Source organism: Nerophis lumbriciformis, linkage group LG07 (genome assembly GCF_033978685.3).
Source record: "Nerophis lumbriciformis linkage group LG07, RoL_Nlum_v2.1, whole genome shotgun sequence".
Lineage (NCBI taxonomy): Eukaryota > Metazoa > Chordata > Actinopteri > Syngnathiformes > Syngnathidae > Nerophis > Nerophis lumbriciformis.
Genome location: NC_084554.2, coordinates 38,257,501 through 38,275,000, shown reverse-complemented (window position 1 = coordinate 38,275,000; position 17,500 = coordinate 38,257,501). Strand labels below are relative to the sequence as shown.

Below are 17,500 nucleotides of genomic sequence, written 5' to 3'. Positions count from 1 at the left end.
GGTCAAACTGTGGCCATAAAAATTGTCCAGTCCAGGGGCCCCCAAACTACAGCTCGCCAGCCTCCAAAATCTGGCCCGCAGGAAGTCCCAAGTTAAAAATTAATAAATGTATTTTTTATTCATTTTTTTATTATTATTTTTAAAAATATGTCTTTTCTAATCCATTTTCTACCGCTTGTTACTCTCGGTGTCTCCTAGCCGCTCAGGCAAATCATATTGTCTGAAAATGCATTTTCCCATCGACAACGTCACATCATTGCGCTCGTGCCGCAGTTTCGGCGAGTGCGCAAAAAACACAAGAGGCTTTATCATCCCTACAAGCCTGCGAAACAGGCTTGTAGGGATGATATAGCCTCTTGTGTATTTTCCTGACCTAACGTATATTCCGCTCTACCCCGGTACTGAGCACTGTATAACGGATAAACCACAGAAACCTCGACTATATATATATATATATATATATATATATATATATATATATATATATATATATATATATATATATATACAGCCCCTTGCCAAATTGTTTTAATCCAATGCGGCCCGCGAGTCAAAAAGTTTGGGGATCTGGTCCAGTCGATGCTTTTAGTGACAATAACTATCAGTTAAGTGTATGGAGATCATACTAACACTGAAAAATATAAAATGCAAATTATTTAATATTTTAGTACATTCCTATTGGTGACACAAGAGTAGAAAAAAAGCTAAGTTAACTTTAAACATGGTGGGACTCTAAAGTATTGAACTGAATGGGAATCCAGTAATTTCACAAAAAATTGGGGTGTTTGACATAAGCAGTTCCACTAAGTACAAACCCCGTTTCCATATGATTTGGGAAATTGTGTTAGATGTAAATATAAACGGAATACAATGATTTGCAAATCATTTTCAACCCATATTCAGTTGAATATGCTACAAAGACAACATATTTGATGTTCAAACTGATAAACTTTTTTTTTTTTTTCAAATAATCATTAACTTTAGAATTTGATGCCAGCAACACGTGACAAAGAAGTTGGGAAAGGTGGCAATAAACACTGATAAAGTTGAGGAATGCTCATCAAACACTTATTTGGAACATCCCACATGGTGAACAGGCAAATTGGGAACAGGTGGGTGCCATGATTGGGTATAAAAGTAGATTCCATGAAATGCTCAGTCATTCACAAACAAGGATGGGGCGAGGGTCACCACTTTGTCAACAAATGCGTGAGCAAATTGTTGAACAGCTTAAGAAGAACCTTTCTCAACCAGCTATTGCAAGGAATTTAGGGATTTCACCATCTAAGGTCCGTAATGTCATCAAAGGGTTCAGAGAATCTGGAGAAATCACTGCACGTAAGCAGCTAAGCCCGTGACCTTCGATCCCTCAGGCTGTACTGCATCAACAAGCGACATCAGTGTGTAAAGGAAATCACCACATGGGCTCAGGAACACTTCAGAAACCCACTGTCAGTAATCACAGTTGGTCGCTACATCTGTAAGTGCAAGGCGAAAACCGTTTATCAACAACACCCAGAAACGTCGTCGGCTTCTCTGGGCCCGAGCTCATCTAAGATGGACTGATACAGAGTGGAAAAGTGTTCTGTGGTCTGACGAGTCCACATTTCAAATTGTTTTTGGAAACTGTGGACGTCGTGTCCTCCGGACCAAAGAGGAAAAGAACCATCCGGATTGTTATAGGCGCAAAGTTGAAAAGCCAGCATCTGTGATGGTATGGGGGTGTATTAGTGTCCAAGACATGGGTAACTTACACATCTGTGAAGGCACCATTGATGCTGAAAGGTACATACAGGTTTTGGAGCAACATATGTTGCCATCCAAGCAACGTTATCATGGACGCCCCTGCTTATTTCAGCAAGACAATGCCAAGCCACGTGTTACATCAACGTGGCTTCATAGTAAAAGAGTGCGGGTACTAGACTGGCCTGCCTGTAGTCAAGACCTGTCTCCCATTGAAAATGTGTGGCGCATTATGAAGCCTAAAATACCACAACGGAAACCCCCGGACTGTTGAACAACTTAAGCTGTACATCAAGCAAGAATGGGAAAGAATTCCACCTGAGAAGTTTAAAAAATGTGTCTCCTCAGTTCCCAAACGTTTACTGAGTGTTGTTAAAAGGAAAGGCCATGTAACACAATGGTGAACATGCCCTTTCCCAACTACTTTGGCACGTGTTGCAGCCATGAAACTCTAAGTTAGTTATTATTTGCAAAAAAAAAAGAATGTTTGTGAGTTTGAACATCAAATATCTTGTCTTTGTAGTGCATTCAATTGAATATAAGTTGAAAATGATTTGCAAATCATTGTATTCCGTTTATATTTACATCTAACACAATTTCCCAACTCATATGGAAATGGGGTTTGTACATCGATGTTAAAAAACAAACAAACATGGTACATATTAATACTGGAATGATCCGTTGCAGGGTCAAATATATTTTTTATGACATTTAAACATTCTTGACTGTGATAAAAGTGTAAAAACAAGTTACCTCCCTCTCAATATACGTGTTTATTCCTAACATACACATTCTAGTAGTGCAACAACAAGACGCTCTCTTGTGGTATATGTTTTATTCATACGCTACTTCCACATATGAGCTATCATATTTCTCTCGACCTGCGCCGGGCTCGGCCCAGATAATAAGGAGGTGGCCCATAAGGGCCGAGGGTCGGGGATTCAAAGGAGGCGAGGCAAACACCGCGGGCCGTAATAGAAGCTATCATTTAGCGCTTAGCGGGGAAGAGAGGTGACCAAGGTTCTGCTGGTTGTGACGCGTGACGCTGCCACTAATTGGACCTCGCGGGCTGGTTGGGCTCAGTTGATGGAGTTTTTGGTCGGACAACACCACCGTACTGTAATGATGCGTTCAGGACGGCCGGGAAATACCAAATATGCGCCAGTTAATGAAATGTAAACAAAATGGCTGATGGCATCATTGTGATGTGATTATCTGACATCCTAGTTTCCTTGAATGCAACGATTAGTGCATCTTTATCTGCTTCCGACCTCGCCAAGTGCTAATAAAAATGTTACGTCACCATAAACGCATTTTCTCAATTGAACTAATGATATTGTTGTTCCATCCAGCCATCCATTTTCTACCGCTTGTTCCTCTCCGAGTGGCAGGGGTGCTGCAGCCTATCCAAGCTGCATTTGGGCAGAAGGCGTGGTACACCCTGGACAAGTCGCCACCTCATCGCTGTTATATTGTTGTTGTGTTTTCTTAATTATTATTTTAGTTATATATATAGTAACAGTTTAGTATGGACAACATATTCACCAATAATTAGTTGCTTAATAACATGCAAATTCGTAACGTATTGGCTCTTAATTAGTCATTATTAAGTACTTATTAATGCCTTCTTCTGCATGGCCTTATTATACAACCAGTAAGCTATTAACTAAGTCTTCCCTCAATAACCTCAGAATTATTGCTTATTAGTAACCCTAACCCTAACCCTTATACGTTCCCCTCGTGTCCAAATAACTCTAAATTAAGTCTTTGTTACTTTAATAAGCAACTAATTATTGGTGATATGTTCCCCATACTAAAGTGTTACCATATATATATATATATATATATATATATATATATATATATATATATATATATATATATATATATATATATATGTATGTATAAATGTATATATATATATATATATATATATATATATATATATATATATATATATATATACATAAATATATATATATATATATATATATATACACATATATATATATATATATATATATATATATATATATATATATATGTGATATATAAATCACATATATATAATATATATATATATATATATATATATATATGATATATATATCACATATATATGACATATATGTGATATATATATGACATATATATACATATATATATATATATATATATATATATATATGTGATATATATATCACATATACACACACACATATATATATACATATATATATATATATATATATATATATATATATATCACATATATATATATATGTATATATATATATAATGTATATATATATATATATATATCACATATATATGACATATATGTGATATATATATGACATATATATACACATATATATATATGTGATATATATATCACATATACACACACACATACATATATATACATATATATATACATATGTATATGTATATATATATATATATATATATATATATATATATATATATATATATATATATATATATATATATATATATATATATATATATGTGTGTGGATGTTCCCATGGCAACAGTTTGACCCTGACACAGACCATTTCCCTTGCAATTAATATTAATTTTCATACATATCAAGTTGTTCTTACTCAATATGAGCTTGTTGTGACTGTTTGACACCCGAAGCACCCATTCATGCATATCAGTTTGTGTTCTGTTAAGGAAATGCAACCTGATAAAAAATTAGTCACGCGATCATATTTACACCCATGAGTTCTGGTAATCTATCCAACAAACTAAAAAAGATTTGTAGAAAGGCCCAAATGACAAAATGAAGATGTGCAGTACGGTTCAGGTTGGTCGGTTCCAGAACATCTGGGACTCCAGGTGGGCGTTCAACCCGACTAAACAGGTCTGGCAGGAACTTAAAGAGGAACTGCACTTTCTTTGGATTTTGCCTTCACAATCCCTATGTAGGACAAAAAACTAATGTTTTTTTTTTAGGCATTCTAAGTCATAAAATAATGCTAGTAGGAGGTGGCTAACAATGCAACTAATGGGAGTACACTATTCCGCCACTCTAAAAAAAAACTTGCAAAAACTGCCAGCAATACTCCATTTACATGTTTTGACCTGAATATTAACCAAGTATTAGCGATATCGTTATTGTAAGCGCTAACACAGACACATTCCTTTTAACCGCGACGATGCTGCTATATTTACATTTTGAGCCGGTGAGCTGCTGCATCGCCTCTGAGCTGGTGAAAGTTAATTCCAGATTATAAATCATGCCTCCCACCTGGATAATATAAGGATGTGGACATAAACCGAGAAGTTGGTCAACTTTGACATTTTAACTTAAACCCAGAAAACGAAAAGACCTGTTTGTGTCACTTTTTTTAAACCTTTTGTGAGAATTATGATACATTTTTCATCTAAACGGAAAAATAAGAACATAAGGGGAAAACATTGTAGAGTAAGTGATTGTTTTATTATGTTCAAAATGTGTTTCTTGTTCAGCACTTGACGCGCTTAGTGTTTGTTGTTGAAGGGAAAAAACGAACATTGTGATGAGTCTGTGAAATTAATAAGCCGGCGTATGCTTAAAATGAGCAAAATACGTAAATATTACATGTTATTATGAACGTGCCTGTTACTACATTACATATATACTCACAGCGTGTATGTACTACTCAGTGGCCTAGTGGTTCGAGTATTCGCCCTGAGATCGGTAGGTTGTGAGTTCAAACCCTGGCCGAGTCAAACCAAAGACTATAAAAATGGGACCCATTACCTCCCTGCTTGGCACTCAGCATCAAGGGTTAGAATTGGGGGTTAAATCACCGAAATGATTCCCGGTGCGGCAACGCTGCTGCTCACTGCTCCCCTCACCTCAAGGGGATGGGTCAAATGCAGAGGACACATTTCCCCACACCTAGTGTGTGTGTAACAATCATTGGTACTTTAACTTAACTTTAACTTTTTGGTTTTTTAGAGCGTTGGCTCCATTGTTAGCTGACTTTTGCTAGCATTTATTTATGAGTTAGAATGCACAAAAAAAGAAAAACACATGTTATTGGCTTACATAAGGATTGTGAATGATATACAAATGTCCAAAAAAAGTGCAGTTCCTTTTTAAGTACTATGAAATGTATAATAATAATAATATTAGAAACACCTCCCAGTATGATGCAAGACAGTTTACACGACAACCATAATAATAAACAAACTGGTGAATTCATATCTATTTGATAGTGAGCATAATTATCCTTAAAACGCTTAATTTCCGATGCAAGTCTTACATTGAGTGTATCTAATGAGGTAATGCTGCTGCTGATGACATTCACCTTTAAGTCACATTTTTACAAAATAAAAGTCACTTCTAGTGGACTTCCGCCCTTTCAAAATAAAATCCACAGGTGATTTGTTTACGTCACCTTGTCTGTTATTGCACATGTTTGCAATCTTTAATCTCCAATGTAGCGTCTTCATCTTTGTGGAAAACAAAAACCCAGTCCGCCTAGCATCTATCCGCCAAAAACCACAAAAACATCCCAAAAAGAGCAAAAGCATAGGAAAAAAAAAACAACACACCTGTAAAGCTCGGCTGCAAGAAAAGTCCTAAACGTCCCCAAAAAGGACTCCAAAGAAGTCAAAGCATGACTGGATTCCAGCGAGAAGACAAAATGACAAAAGTGGGAGGCGACGAACCACACTGCAAAATGCAAACCAAAGCAACAAAGAAACACTATAGAAAAAAAAAACAAAATACAAAAGATAAAAATGAGAAATATTGGGATAAAAATCTCAACAATGACTAAAAACGGCTGCAGCTCTCAGCCCTGGAAAGCAAAGTGCAAGTGATGCGTGCACGAGCACAGCCATCAGAACAAGTGCATGCTGGAAACTTGGGAAAAAAAAAAAAAAAAAAAAAAAAAGACAATAAAAAAGAAGAAAAAAACCACCACGTCAATGCTTAATCAAACACCAGCAAAAGGAGAAAAAAATAAAAATGGAGGGGAGGAAATATATATATATAAATATATATTAAAAAAAAAGAAGACGCTGACAAAAAAAAAAAAAAAAAAGCACAAATGTACTCACCGAGCGGGAGTAAAAGCTTGCTTAAAAAGGAGCTGAAAAGAGTCAATGGCGCTGCGGTGACGGTGTGTGTGCTCTACAAGCTGCCTGCTGTCATGTGACCCAGTCGCTGTACTGATGGAGGAGGTCCGCGGAGGTGAAGCAGCTAGCTAGTCCTTATCGCGCCATCTCTCACCGCTATGTGTGCCTTCTATTTGGACGACGCTGCCGCCTCCCTCCCTCTCTTTTAAAGACGACGCGAGCACCACGTCGCTCCATCCGCCGGATGCGCTTTTCTCCCCGTGTGTGTGTGTGTGTGTGTGTGTGCTCTCAGGGGACATGATTGGACAAGCAGGGAAGGAGGATGGGGGTGCTACATGGAGGTACCAGCATGCAGACATTTCAGCACCATTGACAAGGCAGGCGCTGTCCATGGTGCTGAATGTGCTGCTTTAACTCGAGACACAGCCCTGGTCACTTCATTAGGCACACCTCCAATACAAAACAGCACCATTTAACACGTTTATACTACTGGGAGCTGTTTGGTCACTATAGACATTCCGACAACAAACAAATGGGGACACAGTTGTTAAATATAGCTGTACATAGGAAATAGTATACAATACGGTTGTACCTTTAAGTAAACAACGCTGTTGGAAAAAAAATTACGCTGGAAAAACAGCGCCCCCAAAGGCTGTAAAGAGGCACGCAAGACAAAGGCAAGAGGTATCCTGTTTGTGTTTGCTACAGCCAATTCTTGAGGGGGTCCATTTAATGTACATTGAGGGATTTTTGGAATTATCGATTGCAACTATCGTACAAATGCGCTGATTATCGTATACGTCTGGCAACGCTGGCTAAGAAGCAACATTTTAAAGTGCATGTAGAGGTAAATAATCACTCATGATACTTCATTTACTGGATTTTGTTTTAAAAAAAAAAAACTACTCAGAGGTTGCCTACAGCCAGGTGTGTTAATGCCAATGATTTAGGACCCGGCGCTAATTAGATATATGCTTTGATAGTCCACCCAGTTCAGTGTAAAAAAAGTCATTAGATTTCATGGTAAAAAAACTGGCAGCTTAATTACCAGAATTTTACCGTTTTAATACCAATGGTACTGTTTTATCATTATACAGTAATGCACAGTTAAAAACTACGAGCGTAGATTTTACTGTAAAAAAAACCCCACCAGCTCAGTTGCCAGACTTTGACTTTAATAACAGTGCAATTGTTTTTCCGTTTACAGTAATGCACTGTAAAAACGATTAATAGAATTTTACGCAAAATAATAGGCAGCTCAGTTGGCCAAATTTTACTGTAAAAATAACAACGGTATAGTTTTTTTCATTTGCGGTAATGCACTGTAAAAACAGCGTATCAATCAATCAGAGTTTATTTATATAGTCCTTAATCACAAGTGTCTCAAAGGGCTGCACAAGCCACAACGACATCCTTGGCTCAGATCCCACATCAGGTCAAGAAAAAAACGTTGATTTTATGGTAAAGAATTGGCAGCTGAGTTGGCAGAATGTAACCATAAAAATAACAATTGTACTGTTATTCAGTCTACAGTTCAACACTGTAAAAACAATGACGTGAATTTTTGGGTATAAAATGGCAGGTCAGTCTCCGGAATATTAACGTAAAAATACCAGTGGTACTGTTTTTTTTTTATTCCGTAATTATTTATAATGCACAGTAAAAACAACGACGGTAGATTTAATGGTATAAAAAAAAAATTCCGGCTTGGATGTAAAAATACGAGTGGTACCATTTTTCCATTGACAGTAACGCATTGCAAAAACGACAATCGTAGGGTAAAAAAACCTGGCAACTCAGTCGTCACAATTTTACCGTAAGAATAACAATGGTAATCTTTTTCAGTTTACAGTTGTGCACTGTAACAACAACAATCGTAGATATTACGGTATAAAAAAAACTGGCACCTCAGTTGCCAGAATTTGACCTAGAACAGCGGTTGTTTTACTCGTTTAGAGTAATGCACTGTAAAAACGACGACTTTACGGAAAAAAACCCTGAAAGCTCAGTCACCAGACTTCTATCGTATTGATAACATTGGTACTGCTTTTCCGTTTACAGTAACGCACTGTAAACATGCGTTTTACTGTAAAAATCTGGAATCAATGGTCCGTTTTTCAATTTACAGTAATTTCTTGTAAAATAATAAAACATTGCACGTTTTTAATTAAATGCATTACTTTTTTTTATTTTATTTACAGTGTATCTACAATATACTTTTTTATTTTTTGTTATTGTTTTTCAGAGAGAAAAATCTAATAATTAATCAAACATCCTCCATCCATCCATTTTCTACCGCTTAATCCCTTCGGGGTCGCGGGGGGCGCTGGAGCCTATCTCAGCTACAATTGGGCGGAAGGCAGGGTACACCCTGGACAAGTTGCCACCTCATCACAGGGCCATTAATCAAACAAGCCACGCTTCCGTCAGTCTATCCCAGGGCAGCTGTGGCTATGAAAGTAGCTTACCACCACCAGGTGTGAATGATTGATGGGTTCTACATGTAAAGCAACTTTGGGTACTTAGAAAAGCGCTATATAAATCCCAGTTATTATTATTATTATTATTATTATTATTAAAGGGGAACATTATCACCAGACCTATGTAAGCGTCAATATATACCTTGATGTTGCAGAAAAAAGACCATATACTTTTTTAACCGATTTCCGAACTCTAAATGGGTGAATTTTGGCGAATTAAACGCTTTTCTAATATTCGCTCTCGGAGCGATGACGTCACAACGTGGCGTCACATCGGGAAGCAATCCGCCATTTTCTCAAACACCGAGTCAAATCAGCTCTGTTATTTTCCGTTTTTTCGACTGTTTTCTGTACCTTGTAGACATCATGCCTCGTCGGTGTGTTGTCGGAGGGTGTAACAACACGAACAAGGATGGATTCAAGTTGCACCAGTGGCCCAAAGATGCGAAAGTGGCAAGAAAATGGACGTTTGTTCCGGACACTTTACCGACGAAAGCTACGCTACGACAGAGATGGCAAGAATGTGTGGATATCCTGCGACACTCAAAGCAGATGCATTTCCAACGATAAAGTCAAAGAAATCTGACGCCAGACCCCCATTGAATCTGCCGGAGTGTGTGAGCAATTCAGGGACAAAGGACCTCGGTAGCACGGCAAGCAATGGCGGCAGTTTGTTCCCGCAGATGAGCGAGCTAAACCCCCTATCGACCCTAGCTTCCCTGGCCTGCTGACATCAACTCCAAAACTGGACAGATCAGCTTTCAGGAAAAGAGTGCGGATGAGGGTATGTCTACAGAATATATTAATTGATGAAAGCTGTCTGCACTCTCAAAGTGTTGTTGCCAAATGTATTTCATATGCTGTAAACCTAGTTCATAGTTGTTAGTTTCCTTTAATGCCAAACAAACACATACCAATCGTTGGTTAGATGGCGATCGCCAAATTCGTCCTCGCTTTCTCCCGTGTTGCTGGCTGTCGTGTCGTTTTCGTCGGTTTCGCTTGCATACGGTTCAAACCGATATGGCTCAATAGCTTCAGTTTCTTCTTCAATTTCGTTTTCGCTACCTGCCTCCACACTACAACCATCCGTTTCAATACATTCGTAATCTGTTGAATCGCTTAAGCCGCTGAAATCCGAGTCTGAATCCGAGCTAATGTCGCTATAGCTTGCTGTTCTTTCCGCCATGTTTGTTTGTGTTGGCTTCACTATGTGACGTCACAGGAAAATGGACGGGTGGTTAAAATCAGGCACTTTGAAGCTTTTTTTTTTAGAGATATTGCGTGATGGGTAAAATTTTGAAAAAAACTTCGAAAAATATAATAAGCCATTGGGAACTGATTTTTAATGTTTTTAACAATCCTGAAATTGTGATAATGTTCCCCTTTAATCCATCAAATAAATAAGCCAATGAAAACTATAGTCGTCAGCCTGAATGGGAGGGAAAAAAAAGATTGTGTGGCACACGAAATTGTACTGTCATAAGAATTAATTCATCATGTTTTAATTTTTTCTGTGTAGGCGGACCTCCCCCGTGGGCCCCCCGCCCCCAAAGAATTGCCGTCATGTTGTCGCTCTTGATGGCATTTTGAATTTGGAACAGTTGAGTAGTTTCAAGCAAAGTCTTCCTCATTTATTAAACACACTCACCTGGGAGGTGCATGCTGTTGCTCAGTGTAGCATGTAGGGGGTGGGGGGGTTCAAGGGTGAGGGTTAGGGGGGGTAATCATGTGTTATTGATGAACTGGCCCCTGACGCCACTTGTCATGACACGTGAAAAAGGCGACAGTCGCCCCCTCATGCATCCTTCATAAGCCGCGTCTCATTTAAGCCTGTGGTGTTCTTATTCTCGGCGCGGCCGTGAAAACGCAGAGACGGCCGACAGGCGGCGGGTAATTAAGGACGCCCGTGGGTGATTGCGATCCCAAGACCTCAGAAGGGATAATTCCTTGTAATCCAATAACACACTGAAAGCAATAAGAGTCATGATAAGGTAACTTGCTTCTGATGACGTCATCCCGCACAGGCAATGATCCCTTTTTCAGTGCTTCTGTCCTTGTGGGGACCGTTAAAGGAACACCCTTATCTTTTAGCATTTGATGGCTTTGGTGCGGAAAAACGGGCGACCCCTTGACGTAAATCCCCACAAACACTCCACCGCCTTGTAGAAAGTCTTTCCTCGGCCTCGATCAAATTACCCTCAAGGAGGGAAAAATAATTGGTTTGGGAAACAGCGGCCGAGGAAGTGGAGCAAAGGTGCTGCCGAGCAGGCGTGTGATGTGACGCGCTTAGCTCGTTAACAGCAGACCCGTTAATCGACACGCCACACTGACACTCGTCTCCATCTCGTACGGCGGGGCGACCTTTGCTCCACGACACAAGGAGAGGAAATTCTGCAAACACACACATACACACAAAAATGCCTACACACACACACTTTAAACTAGTATATTGCACAACATAGCAGCAACAAAATCAATGTTGTTATAATGCTAAAGGGGAACTGCACTTTTTTTGGAATTTCGCCCATCATTTCCAATCTCTATGTAAGACAAGAACACGTATGTTTTTCTTTTTCATGCATTCTAAGTTGTAAAACACAGCTAGTACGAGGTGGCTAACAATGCAGCTAATGGAAACACACTATTCCGCCCATAAAGCCCTTTAAAAAAAACAAAAAAAACTGCCAACAATCATACTTGCCAACCCTCCCGAATTTTCCGGGAGACTCCCGAAATTCAGCGCCTCTCCCGAAAACCTCCCGGGACAAATATTCTCCCGAAAATCTCCCGATTTTCAGCCGGAGCTGGAAGCCACACCCCCTCCAGCTCCATGCGGACCTGAGTGAGGACAGCCTTTTTTTTATGACGGGAGGACAACAGGGTGACAAGAACTAAATCATCCAGACTAGAGATAAATTGTATTATTATGTTTATCTTACCTAAAAATAAATATATTTATTAATTTTAAAAAAACCAACTAAATACATTTTTACTATATTTTGCTAAAAACATCAAAATTAATTGTATTTTTATTTGTATTTTTTCGTGACTCCTTATTACATCCAGCCATAGAATTATACATTAAAATAAACATATTTGAAATAATTGATTTTAAATTATCATAATAATTCATTTAAAATGACGATATTTGATTATTAAAATAATTGCTTGTTTATCAACAACTTTAGCATTTTATTCATTACATTTTGAAGCTCTCAGAAGCCAAGTTATGTTATATTCCTTAATATTTATTTATGCAAGTTTGAAGTAGCAATTATCTAAACACAGTTTGTTTGCATATTTTCAGGATGTACATACATATATATATATATATATATATATATATATATATATATATATATATATATATATATATATATATATATATATATATATATATATATATATATGAAATACTTGACTTGGTGAATTCTAGCTGTCAATATACTCCTCCCCTCTTAACCACGCCCCCAACCACGCCCCGCCCCACCCCCGACCACGCCCCCAACCCCCACCTCCCGAAATCGGAGGTCTCAAGGTTGGCAAGTATGGCCAACAATACTCCATTTACATCTCGTGACCTGAATATTAACCAATTATTAGCGATATTGTTATTATAAGATCCAACATAGATGGGAGGAACTCGCATGGCTGCAGTTGTAGTGACCCCAAGATGCAGGAACCAGGAGAACAAAGAGCAGGTAAGATGACTTTAATTTAATTAACAGAGGAGAAAGCAGTCGTGCATGTAACGGTTCTCAAACAATAGTCAATCGTCGAGCAGGCGAGGCAGACATAAGCAGCAGCCTGCTGATTAGCACCAGGTGTGGCCCGGCTGCCAATCAGCAGCAGGTGAGGGGAAAACAGCGCTCAGGGAGACATGCAGGAAATGTCACAAAATGAGAGTGCTGACAGGAAATAAAGAGATATGAAGTAACAGATCGTCACAATAGACAAACTATTTTTAGCGGCGCCGTGATCGCAGAGAGCTAACTACCTTATGCTGCTATATTGACATGCTGATCCGGTGAGTTGCTGCATCGCCTCTGAGCTGGTGAAAGTTCATTCCAGAATAAAAATCATGTCCCTCGCATGGATAGTAGGAGGTGGACATAAATCGAGAAGTTGGTCAACTTTGACATCCAACTTAGACCCGGAGATGGCGAGGAAAACCCGTGCGTGAGTATTATGATTAATTCTTCATCCAAACTGAAAGATACCAACATCCCATCAGTTGATGAGAGCAGACATTGTACAGTAAGTGATTGTTTAATTATGCTCATAGTTGGTATTTCTTGTTAGCACTTAGCAATACTGCTACATTATGCTTATTGCTTGCTGTTGAAAGGAAAAGTGAACGTTGTGAAAAAAAATACGCAACCGTATTCTTGAAATGAGCAAAATACGTAAATATTACATGTTATTATGCACATGCCTGTTACTACATTACATATATACTTATATTGTATATAAAACATTGATGGAGGTTTTTTGGAGGTTTTTCAGAGCGCTTTATAGGCGGAATAGAGAAACTCCCAAAAAAGAAAATTATGTTCTTGTCTTACATAAGGATTTTGAATAACAAGCAAAATTAAAAAAACTTTAGGGAGAAAGCGACTCAGCATTAGGTTAAAGTATTGCAAATCTCCAGTAAGTTTCAGGACTTTAATCCCAGGACCAAGTCGAGGTCAGGTCTCAAGTCACCGACTTATTTTTGAGTCCTTCACATTTAAGTCATTTCTGGAGCTAAAATAATATGCTACTTACCTCAACCATGATCTGATTTGCTGCATTTAAAATATATATCTAATGCATATAAGTTATATGACATTCTCAATTATAATTAATGCAGAGTGATATAAATTTAAGTGACAATTCTTGTTGCTTTTGCTTCGACCTGATAGTAAAAGTGAAAGCACGGACGTGAGAGTCGTTACACACAAGACTGTCCCTGTGGACTGTGTAACATAAATAATAGGGTAGGACTCTTTCTATGCAAGGGAACAAAGAACAGCATACGTATATGTTAATGTATGAAATCATTGTAAATAACAATCATTAGCAACAGAAAGTTGTGACAGAGACGCCCCTTTAAAGGGGAACTTCACTTTTTGTGGAATGTTGCCTATCGTTCGCAATCATTATGAAAGACATGACGACGGATGGATTTTTTAAAATGCATTCTAAATAGCAAATACGAGTAAACAAAAGTCAGCTTACAGTGGAACAAACTTGGGAGGTCCTCTATTCCGCCCATAAAATCAGAAAAATACCTATTCAAAAAACCACAAACAATTTACATTTTGTGACTTAAATATTAACCAAGTATTAGTGATATTGTTATTATAAGCGCTAACGCAGACAAACTATTTACAGCGGCGCCTTGATCACTATCGTGTGTCCCTATGTTTACATCACCGAGCTGCTTTCTCGCATCCTTGCTTCCTGTAAGTTTATTATAGATCATAAATCATGCCTCTCACCTGGACAGAAGAAGTCTGAGGAGGTAATCCGACAAGTTGGGACACTTTGACTTATGGCCAGAACGACAGGAAAAGACGCTTGGTCCTCCCGCTCCCCCACCCTGTTTCTTCGAGACATTTTTCATCTCAATGGGAATATATGAACATCCTAGCAGTCGGCATCCTAATGACAGCAGATATAGTACAGTAAGTGATGTTTTTATTGTGTTTGTTGGCTCTCGTGAAGTCTGAAGTGAGTAGTAATCAGTAATGAAGAAAAAAAAAATGCAAACATGATGTGTTTTTTTTAATTAATGCGCTACGTATGCTTAAAATGATCAAAATACGTAAATACTAAATGTTATTATAAATGTGCCTGCTACTACATTACATATATACTTACAGCATGTATATTAAAAAAAACCTTGGATTAGCTAATATGCTAACATTTTTATTAGGGATGTCCGATAATGGCTTTTTGCCGATATCCGATATTCCGATATTGTCCAACTCTTTAATTACCGATACCGATATCAACCGATACCGATATCAACCGATACATACAGTCGTGGAATTAACACATTATTATGCCTAATTCGGACAACCATGTATGGTGAAGATAAATAACAATAAATAAACAATAAATTAAAAAAAATGTCTTGAATAAAAAAGAAAGTAAAACAATATAAAAACAGTTACATTGAAACTAGTAATGAATGAAAATTAGTAAAATTAACTGTTAAAGGTTAGTACTATTAGTGGACCAGCAGCACGCACAATCATGTGTGCTTACGGACTGTATCCCTTGCAGACTGTATTGATATATATTGATATATAATGTAGGAACCAGAATATTAATAACAGAAAGAAACAACCCTTTTGTGTGAATGAGTGTAAATGGGGGAGGAAGGTTTTTTGGGTTAGTGCACTAATTGTAAGTGTATCTTGTGTTTTTATGTTGTTTTAATAAAAAAAACAAAAAAACAAACAAACAAAAAAAAACGATACCGATAATAAAAAAAACGATACCGATAATTTCCGATATTACATTTTAACGCATTTATCGGCCGGCTGATATTATCGGACATCTCTAATTTTTATGAGTGTCTGAGTTAGTATTATTAACTTACAATGGCACTCTTTTTGTATTGTTTCAGTCTCTTAAATTCACCAAAACGTCACTGTGGAGTTATTGAGTCTGTTTAGATGATTGTAGTGGAGTGGAGTGGGTCCATGACGATGACTTCTGTTTTGTTTGTTCAGCCGTTTTACTGCCGTGTTACAAACACCATTTGGAAACAATATAATAAACATTTACCAGATCTTTCAGAGTAAATAACCAATTTCACAACGTATATACTGTATATCTGCGGCTTACAGTCTAGTGTGGCTAATATATGGAATGATAATAAATGAATAATACAATTTAGTGGATGCGGCTTGTACACCGGTACGCTTTATAGTAAGAATGCATACATAAATAATATAACAGATCGTTTTTTACCTAGTTTTTATCATGTAATCTAGTGACCACATTTTATAATCAATACCCATAAATTAACATTCTTACAGTAATACATGACTCTAGAATAAGCACACATCTGATTGTGGAGTTTGGGTGTACATGTAGTGTTCGTTTGTTTGGTCGAATTAGGAGTTAGCATGCAGCATTTAACACTTTTCCTGATTATACTGCTAACTAAACTGCAAAAGAGCAACACACAGAAACGCTGTTAATGACATCGATTGGTTGCGTGTGAACTGCATCACATTGTGTGTGATGTGGGAGTTGTCCGACTGTTTTTGTGGCCGTGAACGCATCACTGGCTGAGCCAAGTGTGTGCGTCTTTTGGCGCAATTAAAAGAAAGTGATTGCTGTCAATGCCACATGCAATTTGTTTTGGTCTGATTACAGCAGAAAGTGACCAGTTTTACGAGATGTTAGTGTCGTTGATGAAGTTGTTTTGGTGGGGTTACGGCCGACAGTAATCAGTTTTGCTCAAGAAAATGATTATTGATGCAGACCACATCCTTCTCCTGCTTATTACGTCTCGGAGGACGTCATTGTTTTATCTGTTGTGACTACTTGTCACCTGTCACTCACAGAGCTGCCTTGCAAAATGGGTACAGAATAAATGGCTGTTTATGTCACGGCCCGGGCACATGTCAATGCGCACTCATCTGTGCGCTCTGCTGATTACGTCTCCAAGAGCACACCTGCGCGCGTCACTCCGGCTGCAGCAGGCAGCTGCAATCAATCTGCAATCTGCACACCTGTCCCTGATGAGCTCCCTGGGCTTCTTAAGCCAGTGCAGACCTACGTTCCGGGCCAGAACGTAGTCATCTGTTCCTGTACCGTAAGCGATCATTTAGCTCTATGCATTCTCGCTCTCTCTGGGTGTTCTCCTCCGTCGTGTTTGATTGGTCTCGTGTCTGCCTTGTCGTTCTTCCTGCAGTCTGCCTTCGTTCCACGTTACGAGCAGTGTATCTCGTCTTCCCCGCGTTCCTTCTGCTTCCCTGACTGCCTCTTGGATCTCGACCTCCCGCCTGGACACGGACCTTCTACGCCCCGCTATAGCCCCCGACTTCCTGCTTGTCTCACGGTTCTATGAGCCTGCCCTGCCCCTTTTGGACTTGCCTCTCGCTCAACATGCACGGTAACACTCAACAGTTAATTCCAACATATAGTCACACACCATACACTTTTGGATTTAG

At 38.4% G+C, this 17,500-nt stretch overlaps 1 protein-coding gene across 5 annotated transcripts in view; it reads right to left on the bottom strand.

The window, feature by feature from the left end:
• The window catches only part of LOC133609544 (RNA-binding Raly-like protein), a 324,683-nt gene that overhangs the window by 211,916 nt on the left and 95,267 nt on the right, over positions 1-17,500 (bottom strand). The window contains exon 1 of one of the 5 annotated variants that reach the window (XM_061965199.2): positions 6,826-7,009. The exons of 2 other annotated variants lie outside the window; for them this stretch is intronic. The gene's annotated coding sequence lies outside the window, so the exon portion shown is untranslated. Of the gene's footprint in view, positions 1-6,158; positions 6,480-6,825; positions 7,010-17,500 lie in introns of those variants that run through there. 2 more of the 5 variants (XM_061965200.2, XM_061965201.2) reach the window with 2 other exon arrangements.